The sequence below is a fragment of the Schistocerca gregaria genome, chromosome 5 (assembly GCF_023897955.1).
Source record: "Schistocerca gregaria isolate iqSchGreg1 chromosome 5, iqSchGreg1.2, whole genome shotgun sequence".
Lineage (NCBI taxonomy): Eukaryota > Metazoa > Arthropoda > Insecta > Orthoptera > Acrididae > Schistocerca > Schistocerca gregaria.
Genome location: NC_064924.1, coordinates 51,212,321 through 51,233,249, shown reverse-complemented (window position 1 = coordinate 51,233,249; position 20,929 = coordinate 51,212,321). Strand labels below are relative to the sequence as shown.

The window sequence follows — 20,929 nt, the reverse complement described above, 5'->3', positions numbered from 1 at the left end:
GGAGATACTTAACTATATTACTGTGGTGGGTGATCATGAATATTTATGATGCCTGAATTGTGTGATCCGCTTTTGTGGCTAAATGTTTTACAGTACTGACTCCATGTTCGTTGACTTTATATAGACCGTTCCTACATTCCATCCAACCTGCAGCCTTCCCTTATTTACTAAAGTCTGCTCCTGGGTACTTTGCTTCTAGGACAGCTCCGCTGGTTCTTTGTTTCCTCTATGAGTTTTTGTTTTCTCGGGTATTACTTCATTTTAAACAAACATTTGTGTCGCATGACTGGGACAAGGGACTTCTCCCACCATGTGCTGAGCCCGAATGCCCATCATATTTCTTCTGCCACCAGCCTTGGTCATCCACCTAACTGCGTTTTAATTCCTTTTAGGTTTTTCTAGCACACTGTATCTTACTCTTTTTTAGGAGTTTCCTTCTGCACAGGGTGTTTCACAACTCCTATTACAGGTTTATAAGGGGGCTGTAGACGAGACTCAGTTGACAAACTTATGAAAAAGATCCAATGTCTACATACAGGGGATTGGCAAAATAATGCGAACGCCTGTCTTTACTTGGGAATGGTTTATAAATAAGGGGTTCGACCCCCATATGCCCGTAATACAGCTGCAGTTCTTCTTGGAATACTGGCATGATTGTATAGTCTTCAGTGGAATGTTATGCCACTCTTCGATCAGAACCTCTTCTAACTCCTGTAGTGACGAGGCAAGCGGAACCCACAAGAGTTCGATAATGTTCCAGTCCTGGAACTGTGCTCGCCAGGAAAGACACTGCAGTTCAGTTGCATGCTCCTCATACCACGATTGTACTGTCCTGGCTGTGCGGATAGATGCATTACCGTCCTGAAATACGCATCATTCCTGGGGAACAACATTTGAATCATGGTGTGCAGCTGATCACCTAAAACGTTCATGTTATCGATGGTTGTGAGAGTAATGATGGGACCAGCAGAATACCATGATATGGCTGCCCACACCATCACACTTCCACCTCCGTGGTTAACCATTGGAATCAAGCACCTTGTAGGCTTCTTTTGGCATTCTACAGACGTTAACCCGGCCCAATGTTGGAAATAACGAAAACATTGACTCGTCGGACCATATGTTGTATTTCCACTTATCAACCGTCCAGGATTTATGCTCCTGGCACCATGTTTTACGTTTCTTTGCGTTGGTTGTCGTCGCTAATGGTTTCGGTATAGCAGCTCATCCATGAATATTCGCTTTACGGAGTTCTCGGCGGACAATGTCGATAGATACGGGGTCTCTAAGATGGCTATTGAGCTCTGCAGTCATTTTCGCTGCCGTAGTTTTGACACAGTTCGTGTTAGCTAGTACGACGATCTCAGTCATTTAGTATTGATTTGCGCCCAGTATTACGTTTACATGATGTCCTTTCATGTTTTGTGTAGGCTGTCATGACTGTTCAAATAGCTGCTCTTGAAACATTGAATAAGCTGGATGTCTTGGTTACTGATGCTCCATCTAATCGGGCCCCCAGTGTTGTATTGGCAGAAGAGCCAACACCATGTTACTAGTGGAGGCCGGAATGCACGCGTGTTAGCTCACGCAGGCTGGCGTGAGGAGGGAAGGACTATACTGACGTGAGGTCTGGAACATGACAAGGAATTAGAATTCAGAAAGCGGTCGTAATTAGTTTGATACTTAACTTTAATCCATTAATGATGAACGTCGCTCTTGACGGTACATGAGTCACAATTTTATTTGTTCAGAATACATTCTTTAATAATATGGCGCCTTGCTAGGTCGTAGCAAATGACGTAGCTGAAGGCTGTGCTAAACTGTCGTCTCTGCAAATGAGAGCTAGGGAGTGTCTCTAGACCTGCCGTGCAGCGGCGCTCGTTCTGCAATCACTGATAGTGGCGACACGCGGGTCCGACGTATATTAACGGAACGCGGCCGATTTAAAGGCTACGACCTAGCAACTGTGGTGTCTGGCGGTGACTCCACACCCACAATCTACCCTCTTTGGAACTGTTAGGTCTTTCATTGCACGTCGAACTGGGCCTCTGAACGCGAATACGAAATGTGCACTACTCCTGCATTGATGTGTAGTCCGTACTGATGGCGCACAGTCCAGCGCGACATGTGCCTTACTTGCGTTGTTGACCGTCATACACAACCTTCCCATTACTACCACTGTTCAAATTATTCGGCCTATCCCTGTATGTACCTCTTACGAATAAAGAGTGAATATCTGATCACTCAAATCTCCTGATACACGGTACACTTGCAGACAGACGAGGACGTTGGCAGCCCCTGTTGCAATTATGTCGGCATATACCATTTTCATCCCACTACAGCTACGACTTAATCTCCCTGTCACCTAAATTATCGACACTGAAGGTGCTACCTCAACTCCCTACTTCTCCTGTGCCGGTACGATACTTCATTTTACTAAACAAAATGCTGCATCTACTGTATCACTGTGTTCCGGTGGTTCCAGTTTACACAACACACCTACTGGAAAGTCAGGCTCCTCATTCACTCACAGCGTCTTTCTGGTGCCAACCGACACACAGTCAAGCGAATCAATCGTTAACGTCATTGTTCACGGTTTAATTAGACAGCCTTTCACAACAGATGCTGCTTCTGACAGATCAACATTGATGACGACTTTCCGCAGCTGGAATACTTCCCCACTAACAAGTAAACCTACCCAAAGCATATACTTCGATTATGATCAATTTGGAATATGTTGTAGAGCAGAGCAAATTACATTTTTTATAAATTCCCATTCGCCTGTTAAGGCGGTGATACACACTCTTGAAAAAACTGAGTTCAACATTCCTGAATGACTACCGTTGAATCGGTAACAGATATTTTTATGAAATCAAGTAAAAGTGTTATCGTTTTTAATGTCCTTTCCGTCAGCGAACCCATATTTGTCGAAAAAGTCGGTTTTTTCGAAATCCTCTCCCCACACTGTTTTGTCTTTCATTTCGACATTTTACTATGAGCAAAACGTATAGGATCATTAACACCAAGTTCAATTATATATGATCAAGTGCTATTCCAAAGGCACATTTGTCAGTAATACACTAGAAATATCTCAATATCACTGTACGAGCGCCCCATATGTGTCTGATTCAATGCCGATGTCATGCTGGGTTATTTATGTAATCTTTCCCAGATAAATATATTCTAAATCTATATTCTGCATATATTGTTCTACATATACTTTTTCTTGTGATTTTGTGAAATGCATAATATCTTGTGTTGTATTTGCGTTTTCTTTTTAAATTTTGTGTATTTTTTCAAGTAGTAACCTTTTAAGATTAATTATGTTACATTTGGAATTGTTTGTACATTGTTTTTGTAATTTAATTGTAAATCAATACCATAATGAGAAAATGCAGAATTTTTCAAGTCAAAAAGACGTTGAATGGGAGGGGATTTCTAAAAAACGATTTTCGACATACATAGGTGCACTGTTTTAAGGCGCATTAAAAACCATAGAACTTTTATTTGAAGTTTTTTTATATCGGTTACCATTTCAATGTTATTCATTCAGAAATATAAATTCAGTATTTTTCAAGGAGCTGTCCTACCTCTTTAACAGCCGTATGGGCATATATTATAAGTTTTGCTCTGTACTACAACACATTCAAAGCCGATCAAAATCGAAGAGTGTTTCTTGGTTAAATTTACTTGTAAGCTCAGCTATACGTCGTCAAAGGTCAATTATGCATGATTCAGACACAAAGTCTAACCCTAGGATCATGCAACAGCCCTCACGCGAGACACCACTTTCACACACTGCTTAAACTTGGTTGCCTCTGACTGAAAAATCATTATTATCGATCCTCGTGATCATATAACACTATCCCCTAACCCACGCAACTCATTAAGCTGTCGGTTCTGTTGCCTCTTTTCCACTAACTATCTAGACTTCAGACACATGCGCACCATTGTCTAACAAAAACTTATATTCATTACCACCTATTACATCCACTATGACACATTTCGTCTCTGCATTCGTTTTTACTGCGTTCACTTTTACAGAGAACGCCTTTCGTTGGGCCTCGAGTTCCTTCTTAAATTTAACAGGTGCTTATTACCACTCAGACCATTCCTATCATTATTTCTACAATACTGTTGCTGGTCTAGAGCACCCCTACTGTTAGTCCCACCAAACCGCTGACAGTTCATACCTCCCCTATTATTATGTGGCTGGAGGAACTGCCTATGCATATGAACCGTATATCCACCAATAAACCTCTTTTTGTATTTGCTGTTAATGCACTTCAACGTTCTCTTACCCTTGTAGCAACATCAGTGTCCGAAAATTCCAAAACCATCCTAATAGCTGCGCCCTCCTAGACATGTAAGGCGCCAAACCCCAGGAAAACATAGAGTACCGTTTGCTCAGCCTCGTGTAGCAACACCCTGTTTACCTCCTCACTACGTATTAACTCATCCGTATGTACGTTGCGCTTTCTAATTTTGTCGGCAAAATCTTCCAGTGTTCATTAGGCCTCTTAGAAATACCACGCAACTGTTCACGGAAAAACCGCACGCTATTTTGCATCTTAGGTCTATGTACCAATCTGTGCTTGAGTTGCTCAAAAGTTTCTGCTTTGTCCAGTGCCACTGTGGACTGTACGAATGACTTCGCTTTACCTGACAGGAGTAATCTTCCTGTCTGTAACAACTGTTTGTCTGACCTGTCCCATATCTCAGCCGATGACACGAGATAGTCTATAAATAATTACACATCCTCAAGCTACTCGCAGAAAAAGATAGAAAGATGATTAACAACACCTGATCTACCTCAGACTCTGTGATTCCAACACTCCTAATTCTTCATCCTTCTCTGCTAATTTATTATTCACAAACCTATACTCTGCCTTCAGCTGTATTATCTGATTAATTTACAACAGCGTACCCTCATCTCCGGTGACAACTTATATGTCTAATTTCGCCATTGCTTCACTGTTACTCATATTTACGACATAGAAATAACAATTCGAAAATAATACAAACAGCACACTTGTCAGCTAGTAACACTACAATGCTAACTTCTTCTGTGTAATCATTAATCAATCACCTGGACTCCCTACATTACCTAGCCCTGTAACACGGGCGACGACACGAGAAACAAACTGCCACAGATTCGGCACAAGGGGTTAGAATGCCCAAGCAAAGTACACTGTTGGCATCACACAGGCTCTAGCCATTGTACCCTAGAATTACCTTTAAACTCAGACACATCCACCGGTTCTTTAGGCCTCACAAAAGTTAACTCAACAGTTACCACGACCGTTTTCTCTTGACCCCACATCATCATCACACAAAAAAACTGCAAAGCCGTTCACCCCACAATGAGGGTATCTTAGGCTGCTGTTCGGCTTCTTGCGGATGATGCTGTGGTATATCGAGAGGTTGTAACAATGGATAATTGTACTGAAATACAGGAGGATCTGCAACGAATTGACGCATGGTGCAGGGAATGGCAACTCAATCTCAATGTAGACAAGTGTAATGTGCTGCGGATACATAGAAAGAAAGATCCTTTATCATTTAGCTACAGTATAGCAGGTAAGCAACTGGAAGCATAAATTATTTGGGAGTAGGCATTAGAAGTCATTTAAAATGGAATGATCATATAAAGTTGATCGTCGGTAAAGCAGGTGCCAGACAGATTCATTGGAAGAATCCTAAGGAAAAGCAATCCGAAAACAAAGGAAGTAGTTACAGTACATTTGTTCGACCACTGCTTGAATATTGCTCACCAGTTTGGGATCCGTACCAGATAGGGTTGATAGAAGTGATAGAGAAGATCCAACGGAGAGAAGCGCGCTTCGTTACACGATCATTTAGTAAACGCGAAAGCGTTACGGAGATGATAGATAAACTCCAGTGGAAGACTTTGCAGGAGAGACGCTCAGTAGCTCGGTACGGGCTTTTGTTGAAGTTTCGAGAACATACCTTCACCTAGGAGTCAAACAGTATATTGCTCCCTCCTACGTACATCTCGCGAAGAGGATAAAAGCAGAGAGATTAGAGCCCATACAGAGGCATACCGACAATCTTTCTTTCCACGAACAATGCGAGACTGGAATAGAAGGAAGAATCGATAGAGGTACTCAAAGTACCCTCCGCCACACACCTTCAGGTGGCTTGCGGAGTATGGATGTAGATGTAGATGCAATACGTGTAAAGTAACAGCTTAAATTTTTCGATTAAACTGTAATCCTAAAAATCGTTACATAAAAGTATCGATGTATTGAAACTACTTTAAATGTATCGATGTTTCCCATGTTAAATGTCTTTGACAATATGTTAATGGTAACTGAAGTAGTAGATATTGTTAAAAGAAACCAAAAGCATACTAATGAATGAGTTGGTGTATACGTTCGTAGCGTTTTTCGGTAAGTTAAATAAAGACAACAGATACATATTAGAAGACTTTAGTCTTCTATAATATATTGTCCTTCACTATTTACAACAGTCTGCCAACGCTCAGGTAACTTTTCGACTCCGCCACTATAGAAATCACGTGCTTTTGAGGCGAAGAACCCGAAGGGCCATGTTCGGATCGCATTTTCATTTGGAAAGGAATATCCTTGAAGGTTGTTGTTGTTGTTGTTCTGGTCTTCAGTCCAGAGACTGGTTTGATGCAGCTCTCCATGCTACTTTTTCCTGTGCCAGCGTCTTCATCTCCCAGTACCTACCTTCTGAATCTCCTTAGTGTATTCATCTCTTGATCTCCCTCTATGATTTGTACCCTCCACGCTACCCTCCAATACTAAATTGGTGATCCCTTGATGCCTCCGAACATGTCCTACCAACCGATCCCTTCTTCTGGTCCAGTTGTGCCACAAACTCCTCTTCTCCCCAGTCCTATTCAATACCTCATTAGTTATGTGATCTACCCATCTAATCTTCAGCATTCGTCTGTAGCACCACATTTCGAAAGCTTCTATTGTCTTCTTGTCCAAACTATTTGTCGTCCACGTTTCACTTCCTTACATGGCTACACTCCATACAAATACTTTCAGAAACGACTTCCTGACACTTAAATCTATACTCGATGTTAACACATTTCTCTTCTTCAGAAACGCTTTCCTTCCCATTGCCAGTCTACATTTTACATCCTCTCTACTTCGACCATCAGCAGTTATTTCGCTCCCCAAATAGCAAACCTCCTTTACTACTTTAAGCGTCCCTTTTCCTAATCTAATTCCTTCAGCATCACCAGACTTAATTCGACTACATTCCATTATCCTCGTTTTGCATTTGTTGATGTTCATAGTATACCCTCCATTCAAGACACTGTCCATTCCGTTCAACTGCTCTTCCAAGTCCTTTGCTGTCTCTGACAGAATTACAATGCCATCTGCGAACATCAAAGTTTTTATTTCTAATCCATGGATTTTAATACCTACTCCGAATTTTTCTTTTGTTTCCTTTACGGTTGTTGGATAGAGAGTGGAAAAAGTGAAAATTTGAGGCTCAAATTCAGATGAATAAGGTGGGTGCGGATTGAGATCCGAAGCCAACCCCTGTACAGTGTTTTTTGTCACTCTAGCATCATGTGGGCGAGCGTCACCGTGGAGTAGCAGTACTTCACGGAGCATTCCTGGTCGTTCTTAGATTGCGTCTGCGAAGCGTTTCAGTTGCTGACAGCAAATGAGCGCAGTGATGGTGACGCCTCGGGGAATCAATTCGTAGAACACCGCACCGTCGCTGTCTCACCAGAGGCATAACATTAAATGTCGTGAATGCCCGCAGGTCTTTCTAAGGGGTGATGCTGCTTTGTTTTGGCTCCGCCATTTCTTTCTCTTAGTTACGTTAGCATAAACACACCAGTTCTCGTCACCATACAACGATACAGGCTAGGAATGGTCGGTGTTGTTCACGAGCCAATCGATGACGAGTAAGCAGAGCTGCACATACGCCCGCTTGCTGATCTTTGTGATTTTGTCTTAGAGCATGCGGTACTCATACACTTGATTTTTCAACATTTCCCACTGCACGCAAATCTCACACGATGGAGCCAAGATCACAGTTCATACATTTGCAGTTCTCGAGTGCACTGAATTGAGTCGTTGTAGATTAATGCGTTTAAACGATCTTCTTCAAACTCCGAAGATCTTCCTGAACGTGGGGAGTCGGTAATGTCAAAAATATCCTCCTTAAACCGAGAAAACCATTTTCTTGCGATCTATCGAATGGTGTTATCCCCACACAAGGCGCTAACGTTTCTGGCTGTCTCCCCTGCTGTCACCCGCCTAGTGATCTCAAACAGAGGAATATGCCGAAAATGCTCCCATTACGCCACTTGGCATTCATTTTCTACCGTTTACAGCTCCAATTACTATCTCCAAATGACAAAATGACAATACGTTAACTCAAAGAGCAACATTGAATTAGAAACAAAAAGTGATACTCGCCACTTGGCATTCATTTTCTACCGCTCACAGCTCCAGTTGCTATCCCAAAACGACAAAATGACAATACGTCAGCTGAAAGAGCAACACCGAATTAGAAACAAAAAGTGATACTCGATAAATAAACCCGTAGCAGCTGGAATACCAACATGCAAAACAAAAACGCTATGGATTAAGCAGGAGCCGAATAATTATAAGGAGTGTAATGTTCATCAGTTAATTGAAAACGTACAATACTTCAACAAACCAAATAAGGAAATCGGAATCCACTTCGGTGTTTCAACCCAGAGTTGTGTTAATGACCTTGGTGATACGTGGTGCGGAAAGAACAGACCGAAACGAAAAGATGCAAGCAGGGTGGCTTAGTGGCGTACGAAACTGTGCCCCATCTGACGATGTTAAAGTTTTTTTAATACTTAAGCTGTGCATAATCGACTGAAATTTGAGGGGGTTGTGGCATTTCTGTCGTAAGGTCGTCTCCAGAAATTGCAGTTCTACGAAAGCAAGATCTATCCAACATCAATTTCAGATGAAATTTGGTGCCAGCGCAACTCCACTAAATATGGCTACCGCAAACAACGTGGTAGTAATAAATTGATGTCGTCTTACTGGAGACATTAGGAGCCTAGCCAGTTACAATTCTACAAGCTTCAGTTGCAACACCACAACAGCCACGACAAACAAGACACGACTTTTCATTACAACTACCTGAGCAGAAAATAAATGAGTATTAGACACCAGCTTCATATGTAACTACTTAATAGAATAAGTTATTTAAAAGTACTTATTACATGTATTGTTGTGTAGCCACAAACTGAATTACGATTTCCTTGTCACTGTGTCTCAATAAATTTAACTAAATCTCAAAGGTCAAAAGGTTGTATAAAACAACTTCATAATTATGACACCGTAAAATTTTCACAAGTGTATTTAGCCGGAAACGACAGTTTTACATTTCATGTGTATGATCGCCTTGCTAATACACTTGGTTTTCAGTTATTTAGTTTTTATTAAAATCGAACGCAAAAATTTACACTACTGGCCATTAAAATTGCTACACCAAGAAGAAATGCAGATGATAAACGGGTATTCATTGGACAAATACTCTCCTGGAAATTGAAATAAGAACACCGTGAATTCATTGTCCCAGGAAGGGGAAACTTTATTGACACATTCCTGGGGTCAGATACATCACATGATCACACTGACAGAACCACAGGCACATAGACACAGGCAACAGAGCATGCACAATGTCGGCACTAGTACAGTGTATATCCACCTTTCGCAGCAATGCAGGCTGCTATTCTCCCATGGAGACGATCGTAGAGATGCTGGATGTAGTCCTGTGGAACGGCTTGCCATGCCATTTCCACCTGGCGCCTCAGTTGGACCAGCGTTCGTGCTGGACGTGCAGACCGCGTGAGACGACGCTTCATCCAGTCCCAAACATGCTCAATGGGGGACAGATCCGGAGATCTTGCTGGCCAGGGTAGTTGACTTACACCTTCTAGAGCACGTTGGGTGGCACGGGATACATGCGGACGTGCATTGTCCTGTTGGAACAGCAAGTTCCCTTGCCGGTCTAGGAATGGTAGAACGATGCGTTCGATGACGGTTTGGATGTACCGTGCACTATTCAGTGTCCCCTCAACGATCAACAGAGGTGTACGACCAGTGTAGGAGATCGCTCCCCACACCATGATGCCGGGTGTTGGCCCTGTGTGCCTCGGTCGTATGCAGTCCTGATTGTGGCGCTCACCTGCACGGCGCCAAACACGAATATGACCATCATTGGCACCAAGGCAGAAGCGATTCTCATCGCTGAAGACGACACGTCTCCATTCGTCCCTCCATTCACGCCTGTCGCGACACCACTGGAGGCGGGCTGCACGATGTTGGGGCGTGAGCGGAAGACGGCCTAACGGTGTGCGGGACCGTAGCCCAGCTTCATGGAGACGGTTGCGAATGGTCCTCGCCGATACCCCAGGAGCAACAGTGTCCCTAATTTGCTGGGAAGTGGCGGTGCGGTCCCCTACGGCACTGCGTAGGATGCTACGGTCTTGGCGTGCATCCGTGCGTCGCTGCGGTCCGGTCCCAGGTCGACGGGCACTTGCACCTTCCGCCGACCACTGGCGACAACATCGCTGTACTGTGGAGACCTCACGCCCCACGTGTTGAGCAATTCGGCGGTACGTCCACCCGGCCTCCCGCATGCCCACTATACGCCCTCGCTCAAAGTCCGTCAGCTGCACATACGGTTCACGTCCACGCTGTCGCAGCATGCTACCAGTGTTAAAGACTGCTATGGAGCTCCGAATGCCACGGCAAACTGGCTGACACTGACGGCGGCGGTGCACAAATGCCGCGCAGCTTGCGCCATTCGACGGCCATCACCGCGGTTCCTGGTGTGTCCGCTGTGCCGTGTGTGTGATCATTGCTTGTACAGCCCTCAGTGTCCGGAGCAAGTGTGGTGGGTCTGACACACCGGTGTCAATGTGTTCTTTTTTCCATTTCCAGGAGTGTATAATATACTAGAACTGACATGTGATTAAATTTTCATGCAATTTGGGTGCATAGATATTGAGAAATCAGTACCCAGAACAACCACCTCTGGCCGAAATTACGGCCTTGATACGCCTGGGCATTGAGTTAAACACAGCTTGGATGGCGTGTATAGGTACACATGCCCATGCAGCTTCAACACGATACCACAGTTCATCAAGAGTAGTGACTGACGTATTGTGACGACCCAGTTGTTCGGCCACGATTGACCAAACGTTTTCAATTGATGAGAGATCTGGAGAATGTGCTGGCCAGGGCAGCAGTCGAACATTTCCTGTATCCAGAAAAGCCCTTACTGGACCTGCAACATGCGGTCGTGCATTATCCTGCTGAAATGTAGGGTTTCGTAGGGATCGAATGAAGGGTACAGACACGGGTCGTAACACATCTGAAATGTAACGTCCACTGTTCAAAGTGCCGTCAATGAGAACAAGAGGTGACCGAGATCTGTAACCAGTGGCACCCCATACCGTCACGCCGGGTGATACGCCAGATGACGAATACACGCTTCCTATGTGCGTTCACCGCGATGTCGCCAAACACGGGTGTGACCATCATGATGTTGTCAACAGAACCTGGATTCATCCGAAAAAATGACGTTTTGCCATTCGTGCACCCAGGTTGGTCGTCGAGTACACTACCGCAGGCGCTCCTGTCTGTGATACAGCGTCAATGGTAACCGCAGCCACGGTCTCCGAGCTGATAGTCTATGCTGCTGCAAACGTCGTCGAACTGTTCGTGCAGATGGTTGTTGTCCTGCAAACGTCCCCATCTATTCACTCAGGGATCGAGACGCGGCTGCACGATCCGTTACAGCCATGCCTGTCATCTCGACTGCTAGTAATACGAAGTCGTTGGGATCCATCACGGCGTTCCGTTATTACCCGCCTGAACCCACCGATTCCATACTCTGCTAACAGTCATTTGATCTCTACTAAAGCGAGCAGCAATGTCGCGATACGATAAACCGCAATCGCGATAGGCTACAACCGAACTTTTATTTAAGCCGTAAACGTGATGGTACGCATTTCTCCTCCTTAAACAAGGCATCACAACAACGTTTCACCAGGCAACGGCGGTCAACTGCTGTTTGTGTATGAGAAATCGGTTGGATAGTTTCTTCACGTCAGCACGTTGTAGGTGTCGCCACCGGTGCCAACCTTGTGTGAATGCTCTGAAAAGCTAATCATTTGCATATTACAGCATCTTCTTCCTGTCGGTCACATTTCGCGTCTGTAGCAAGTCATCTTCGTGGTGTAGCAAGTTTTACGGCCAGTAGTGTAAAGATTGTATCCATGGAGCTAGGTCAGAATCCCACAGCTTGCATTCATCCTGACTCCGAGTAGAACATTCAAAATTAACTGTACTACCGTAAATTCATTTCAGTAACAGTTAATAACTGCTTAAGCAATAGAGTCAAATTGCTCCTTCAGAGCTGGCGACAACTTATGTCCATAGAATTAGCATGTTTTCCAGAGGGGCTGTCGTACAGTAAGGACACATCGGCCTACAATCCGTTCACTTCTGTGCTGAAGACAAAATTACAGGGCAGGCTGTGAAGTGATTATCCACAATAATATACTTCGTCATGTGCCGAAATCATTGCAAATTGCGCCTTGTTATCCTCATTGCGTTGTGGAGAGAGGTCCAAGAGAAAAACAGCTTCCAAAATATAACAGTATTCCTTTAAGTTAAACATGGTCAAATCAGTATCTAAGTATTGTTACAGTCAGAAAAAGTAGTAACAGACATATAGCGCAAATTATACGCCATTACTCAGCTGAGTGAACAGAGGGATTACGGTTCCTGCGAAGAGGGAGAGAGGTAGACCAGTAGAATGGTTTTACTGCGACGATAAGCGAGGCAGCGTTTGGATCGAGCGCTGCGTGGACATAAGGCAGGGCGAAGCATTTTCTTTCCAGTAACTCAAAGCATTATTCTGAGCCACGTCAAAGATCGTAGACAGCAGTCACAGGTGGCACAATAGTTAAAAATTACTACTTCCGTAGTTCAAAAGAAATACTGTCAATGGTATGAAAACATTAAAAAGTTTGATTACGAACGATTCTTTTACTTTAAAAATAAAGGACGAATCAGTCTCACGTGCAGTCGGCGGGTTCGGTTGCACGTGGCGACAGTGGCTGAATTTTAAGAGTTTTCTTGTGAAAATGGACTTGACTTCTGTTCATGAAAAAACGAAATACCGAAAGTTTGGTAAAGTAGATGACGATAACTTGTAAAGTAGTGGACCGAAAGCAGTTCTTGATTATACGACAGTATGTATTAGATTGTATTATTATATTAGCGAGACAAGAAAAAGAGTTATCATTAATCAAGGGCCAGCAAAAGTGAAGAAAGAACTGAACAATGTTAGCAATGACAAAGAGCTTGCAAATCGCGGATGCGTGAGCGAAGAGAGTGAAAACAACAGCCAACAGTATCACCATCATTAGCTAGTGACAGCGCGCTTGATTTTGCGCACGCGTTAGGCGAATCCACACCGATGGTGATCAAAACTGAGAATGAAACTGCATTTTTCGCAGAACAGAATAAAGCAAAAGGGACAGAACAGCAACTTGCTAGATCCGAAAGTATGGAATGGTGAAAAAACGTAGCCGTGAAAATGACCACAATGAATCATAATATGGTGATTTTTCAAACTAATATTAAGGCTCAGATACAAAAAATGTAATATATTATAACCAAAAACTGCAGAATCATATCCAAATTCAAACCTGAGAACCAAAAATTTGAGACCAAAATCTCTGATCTAGACGAGAGCTTAATGAATGTGGCAATATTGTATTTGCAGAGCCAAAAGATTACTGAACTTCCACCTGCTAAGTAAAAGGTGACTTAATAAAAGTCTAGAACCAGGCATCAACGAAATACTTGGTACTGCATTACAAATAATATAAGAAAGTGTGGAACCAACAGTTGGGAATAAGTTGCATCAGGTCGTTCTGGTAATGAAGACCAAAACTACAGATGGAACGAATCCCGAGGTCGTGGCACTCAGAGATAGTCACGAAAATGAAATGAAATTACAAGGCAGTGTAGATGACGTGACTACACGAATTCGTAATGAATTAGTATCATTAGCCATGGAATTACAAAACAAAGCGACTAGTGCTGCTTCGGTTATGCAAAAATCAGAACTATTTTGAGGAAAGATGAGAAAGGCAATCATCAGACCAGAGAAGCTGATATCCGGTGGATTTCGTAAAGAACTGCGAATGCATGCTACCAAAGGATATAAAAGATCACAGAAATAGTAATTTAGCAATTGATTCTATGACTAATAGTGCAAAAACATATGTTTTGAACTCCGACGCTTCAAATATGGCTTTATCAGAGCTCATACAGAAGTTTTTAGAGGAGTTTTGGTCTGTGCAAAAACGGGATAAGCAATGGCGAGCGTTCGTTGTCGCAAAATTGGCAGAAAATCATAGGCGTAGCACTGTGCAGGACTTCTTTAAGTCCCGTTTTAAGATGTTACAGTATTTAAAAGACAGGCATTCAAAATCAGAGATAGTATGGAAGCTATGGAAGAAACTGCATAATAGTTCGAAACTTCACTTCGGTAACAATCACAAAACGGTCGACGATTTCTTAGAGAAAATCAAAGACGAAGATAGGTGTCATGGAACACGGGATCAGAGAACTTTCGGGAACCGAAATGTACCTGGAAAAGGAGGCCGGAAAGGGTACCAAATAAACGTAATGAAAGGTTATGGTAGAGTAATTCTCGATTATCGTGGCAGACGCAACGTCAACATTTGGAGGGGGCACGCAAATAAAGAAAATTAACGTCTACGCAGGTTTCGGATACGTCGGGTGCGGAAAAAAGAAATGGCGACAGCAAAAGTACTATCAGCCTGAGCCGGCCGCGATGGTCCCGCGGTTCTAGGCGCTCAGTTCGGAGCCGCGCCACTGCTACGGTCGCAGGTTCGAATCCTGACTCGGGCATGGATGTGTGTGATGTCCTTAGGTTAGTTAGGTTTAAGTAGTTCTAAGTTCTAGAGGACTGATAACCTCAGAAGTTAAGTCCCATAGTACTCAGAGCCATTTGAACCAACTATCAGCCTGAAGATAGGATGATAAACAAAGCGTGTGGGGTTAATTGAAGCAAGTTTCACAACTGACACAATAGAAGGATAAGATACATGGAGCTGGAGAAGAAACGATAGCGAGAAAAGTACATGAATTTGAAAATGATCCAATGGAATGGAGTATAGTGAGAGAAAAAGAAGTAGACTTCATGGCTCAGGAAGAAGATGGTTCGGAAGTATTGAAGGAGGGGGATATTGTTTCGGAAGCTAACAATAAGAGATAGACGACAAGTTAGATGACGTTAAGTGATTTGGAAAACTTTATCAAATGTACGATGGGTTCAAAAACTGAAAAATCGAACAAGATGTCAGAGGCAGTGACCTAGATGAGGCTCTAGTCTCAATAGCAAAAAGGGAGGAAAGAAATAAGCCTAGCACACAGATGCAAGTACAAAAACATTTTCATGAGATAATCCCATTCCCTGAATACGAACAACATTTACAGAAGACAGTCAAAAAGAAAGTAACTTCCTAAGGGAAAAATGAAGATGATCCTAAAGTAAAATTGTGGGCTAGCCTGTGGTGCTGTCAGTTTGTGGCTGCCTGCTTTACATAAGATAAATATCAAACATGAAGTCCTTGATATCCACAACACATCAGAGATTGCACATGAATACCGTTGTGCATGGAATCTAAATGCTTAGTTAAATTGTAGACCCCTAATGAGCTGACTAACCTGACACAGACAATGTAAAATAAGTGACATGATAAGGGAAGTGAGTCTTTGATGCTTTAAAGGAATAAAAAGGTGGTACAATATCACAACTATATTTACTGAATAAAATCTAGGTCACGAATTAGGAAAAGGTATACACCACTCTCTTTGAAATTCTGAAGGTAACAGGGGTTAAAAAATAGGGAGGAAAATGGCTATCTACAACCTGTACAAAAACCACACGGCAGTTAAATAAGTCGAGGGACATGAAAGAGAAGCAGCAATTGATAGGGCAATTAGACAGCATGGTACGCAGTCTCTCATGTCATTCAATCTGTACAGTGAACAAGCGGTAAAGGAAGCCAAAAAAAATTTGGAGTAAAAGTTCAGGGATAAGAAATAAAATCTTTGAGATCTGCCAGAGACAGGAAAGGACTTGGGAGAGCAGTTTAACAGAATGGGCACTTTCTGGAAAGGATTATATAAGAAGAACATAACCAAAAGCAAGATAAGAACAATGGAATGTAGCGGAATTGAATCAGGTGATGCAAAGGGAATTAGATTAGGAAAGAACATACTTGAAGTAGTAGATGAGTTTTGTTATTTGGGCAGCAAGGGAACTAATGATGGACGAAGTAGAGAGGATATAAAAAGTAGACTAGCAATGGCAAAAAGGGCATTTCAGAAGAAGAAAAATTTCTTAACATCGAATAAAGATTTATGTGTTAGAAAAACGTTTCTGAAAGTATTTGTCTTGAATGCAGCCATGTATGCAAGTGAAATATGGACGATAAGCAGTTTAGACAGAAAGAGAGTAGAAGCTTTTGAAATTGAGGTGCTACAGAAGAATAATAGGTCACGTGACTAATGTGGAGGTGACAAAAAGAACTAGGGAGACAAGAAATTTGTGGCACAACTTGGCCGAAATAAAGGATCAGTTGACAGGACACATTATGAGACATCAAGGGATTCCCTATTTAATATTCAAGGAAATTTCATATATATATATATGAACCGTGGACTCCCCCCCCCCCCCCCCCCCATGAAAAATGGAGCTTGCCGCTGGTGAGGAGGCTTGCGTGCCTCAGCGATACAGATAGCCGTACCGTAGGTGCAACCACAACGGAGGGGTATCTGTTGAGAGGCCAGACAAACGTGTGGTTTGTGGTTCCTGAAGAGGGGCAGCAGCCTTTTCAGTACTTGCAGGGGCAACAGTCTGGATGACTGACTGATATGGCCTTGTAACACTAACCAAAACAGCCTTGCTGTGCTGGTACTGCGAACGGCTGAAAGCAAGGGGAAACTACAGTCGTAATTTTTACCCGACAGCATGCAGCTTTACTGTATGGTTAAATGATGATGGCGTCCTCTTTCGTAAAATATTCCGGAGGTAAAATAGTCCCCCATTCGGATCTCCAGGAGGGGACTACTCAACAGGACATCATTATCAGGAGAAAGAAAACTTGCGTTATTCGGATCTGGGCATGGAATGCCAGATCCCTTAACTGGGCAGGTAGGTTAAAAAATTTAAAAAGGGAAATGGTTAAAGTTAGGTAAAGTGGGAACTAGTGAAGTTCGGTGGCAGGTGGAACAAGACTTCTGGTCAGGTGAATGAAGGGTTATAAATACAAAATCAGATAGAGGAAATGCTGGAGTAGGTTTAATAATGAATAAAAAAAAAAATAGGAGTGCGGGTAAGCTACTACAAACAGCATAGTGAACGCATTATTGCGGCCAATATAGACACGAAGCCAATGCCTACTACAGTAGTACAAGTTTATATGGCAACTAGCACTGCAGATGACGAAGAGATTGATGAAATGTATTATGAGATAAAAAAAATTATTCAGAGTGTGAAGGGAGTCGAAAATTTAATGGTCATGGGTGACTGGAATTCGACAGTAGGAAAAGGAAGAGAAGGAAACGTAGTAGTTGAATATGGATTGGAAAGTAAGAAATGAAAGAGGCAGCTTCCGGTAGAATTTTGCGCAGAGCATAACTTAATCATAGCTGACACTTGGTTCAAAAATCATAAAAGAAGATTGTATACTGGAAGGTATCAGATAGATTATATAACGGTGACACAGAGATTTAGGAACTAGGTTTTAAATTGTAAGACATTTCCAGGGGCAGATGTGGACTCTGACCACAATCTATTGGTTATGAACTGTAGATTAAAACTGCAGAAACTGAAAAAGGTGGGAATTTAACGAGATGGGACCTGGATAAACTGACTAAACCAGAGGTTGCACAGTGTTTCAGGGAGAGCATAAGGGAACGATTGACAGGAATGGGGGAAAGAAGTACAGTAGAAGAAGAATGGGTAGCTCTGAGGGATGAAGTAGTGATGGTAGAAGAGGATCAAGTAGGTAAAAAGACGAGGGCTAATATAAATCCTTGTGTAACAGAAGAAATATTCAATTTAACTGATGAAAGGAGAAAATACAAAAATGCAGTAAATGAAGCAGACAAAAAGGAATACAAACGTCTCAAAAATGAGATCTAGAGAAAGTGCAAAATGGCTAAGCAGGAATGGCTAGAGTACAAATCTAAGTATGTAGAGGCATACTAGGGGTAAGATAGATACTGCCTAAAGGAAAATTAAAGAGACCTTTGGAGAAAAGAGAACCACTTGTATGAACATCAAGGGCTCAGATGGAAACCCAGTTCTAAGCAAAGAAGGGAAAGCAGAATGGTAGAAGGAGTATGTAGAAGGTCTGTACATGGGCGATGTACTTGAGGACAGTATTATGGAAATGGAAGAGGACGTAGATGAAGATGAAATGGGAGATCTGATGCTGCGTGAACAGTTTGACAGAGCAATCAAAGAGCTATGTCAAAGCAACGCCCCGGGAGTAGTCAACATTCCATTAGAAATACTGATAGCCTTGGAAGAGCTAGCCTTGACAAAACTCTACCATCTGGTGAGCAAGATGTATCAGACAGGCGAAATACCAGAAGACTTCAAGAAGAACATAATAATTCCAATCCCAAAGAAAGCAGGTGTTGACAGATGTGAAAATTACTGAACTATCCATTTAATAAGTCACGGCTGCAAAATACTAAAGCGAATTCCTTACAGACGAATGGAAAAACACGTATAAGCCGACCTCGGGGAATATCAGTTTGGATTCCGTAGAAATATTGGAACACGTGAGGCAATACTACCCTTACGACTTATCTTAGAAGAAAGATTAAGGAAAGGCAAACCTACGTTTCCAGCATTTATAGACTTAGAGAAAGCTTTTGCCAATGTTGACTGAAATACTCTATTTCGAATTCTGAAGGTGGAAGGGGTAAAATACAGTGAGCTAAGGGCTGTTTGAAATTTGTACAGGCAGTTGCGAGAGTCGAGGGACATGAAAGGGAAGCAATGGTTGGGAAAAGAGTGAGACAGGGGTTTAGCCTATCCCCGATGTTATTCAATCTGTATATTGAGCAATCAGTAAAGGAAAAAAAGAAAAATTCGGTGTAGGTATTAAAATCCATGGAGAAGAAATAAAAACTTTGAGGGTCGCCGATGACATTGTAGTTCTGTCAGAGACAGCAAATGACCTGGAAGAGCAGTTGAATGGAATGGACAGTGTCTTGAGAGGAGTATATAAGATGAACATCAACAAAAGCAACACGAGGATAATGGAATGTAGTCGAATTAAGTCGGGTGATGCTGAGGGAATTAGATTAGGAAATGAGGCACTTAAAGTAGTAAAGGAGTTTTGCTATTTGGGGAGCAAAATAACTGATGATGGTCGAAGTAGAGAGGATATAAAATGTAGACTGGCAATGGCAAGGAAAGTTTTTCTGAAGAAGAGAAATTTGTTAACATCGAGTATAGATTTAGTTGTTAGGAAGTCGTTTCTGAAATTATTTGTATGGAGCGTAGCCATGTAAGGAAGTGAAAGATGGACGATAAATAGTTTGGACAAGAAGAGAATAGAAGCTTCCGAAATGTGGTGCTACAGAAGAATGCTGAAGATTAGATGGGTAAATCACATAACTAATAAGGAAGTATTGACTAGAATTGGGGAGAAGAGAAATTTGTGGCACAACTTGACTAGTAGAAGGGATCGGTTGGTAGGACATGTCAGAGGTATCAAGGGATCACCAATTTAGTCTTGGAGGGTAACGTGGTGAGTAAAAATCGTAGAGGGAGACCAAGAGATAAATACAGTAAGCAGATTCAGAAGGATGTAGGTTGCAGTAGGTACTAATTTTAGAGTAAGACCAAAATATGAATACAGCAAGCAGATTCAGTAGGATGTAGGTTGTAGTAGTTATTCGGAGATCAAGAGGCTCGCACAGGATAGGGTATCATGGAGAACTACAGCAAACCAGTCTTCGCACTGAAGGCCATAACATACAATATCGAATGACATACACTAACACCACGTAAAATTTCATTGACGTATGTGGCTAAATGGTTGGGAATCATGACTGGAGACCTAACTTGAAAATGTCTTAGCAATCCAACCTACTTTGAGTGGAGTGCTTCGGATCGGAACATACAGATTTTCCTGTCACGTCCGAGTGATTTATCACACGTATGGATGTTTAGATGAGCGGAAATAAAGGATCTGAATGCGGCCACTGCATAAATAAGACTGCAACGAGGGTTAACGGCCTGAATCACCCTACTTGCGGAAGCAGCGAAATTTTACCACTACAGCAGTCATACGATGTGAAGCTGTCAACTGTGTGAAGACGATGCCAAACCTGCAATGTGGGCTGCTGCTTTCCGCGTCGGCAGATGACTTCCGACCAATAGATGGTCTGCTCCACGACCGCGAGAAAAGTTAACTTTTGGTCCGGACGTCCGTACGAGAAACCTTCCGTGAGATCTCTCCTTTGCTGCGGAAGAGATAAAACGACTATGCTCGGCGACGGTCAAGCAACGAGTGAGAAGGCTCTACTCTCCAGCAGAAGCTCCGAGAAACGTAACTGCCGTTGCGCCAGTCGCACACCGAACTGAGAGCGCGGCTCTCCCACTACCGATGCAGGACGCACATTTCTACGAAGCACAACAAAATGTGGCAGGAAGTACTGTCGCCAGGGCTCCAGCGTTCCGCACTACGAGAGATAGCGGCTATCAACGCATACGGAGCCTGCCGTAAAACGATTTGCTAGGCGCTGACTTGGCGGAGCCCAGCAGTAACTCAAAGGAAACC

The 20,929-nt window shown here is 42.8% G+C and overlaps 1 protein-coding gene across 1 annotated transcript in view; it reads right to left on the bottom strand.

The window, feature by feature from the left end:
* The window catches only part of LOC126273159 (DNA-dependent metalloprotease dvc-1-like), a 76,167-nt gene extending 55,638 nt beyond the window's left edge, over window positions 1-20,529 (bottom strand). Inside the window, exon 1 of the mRNA XM_049976625.1 lies at window positions 20,478-20,529. The gene's annotated coding sequence lies outside the window, so the exon portion shown is untranslated. The remainder of the gene's footprint in view (window positions 1-20,477) is intronic.
* Between the last annotated feature and the right edge of the window lie 400 nt (window positions 20,530-20,929).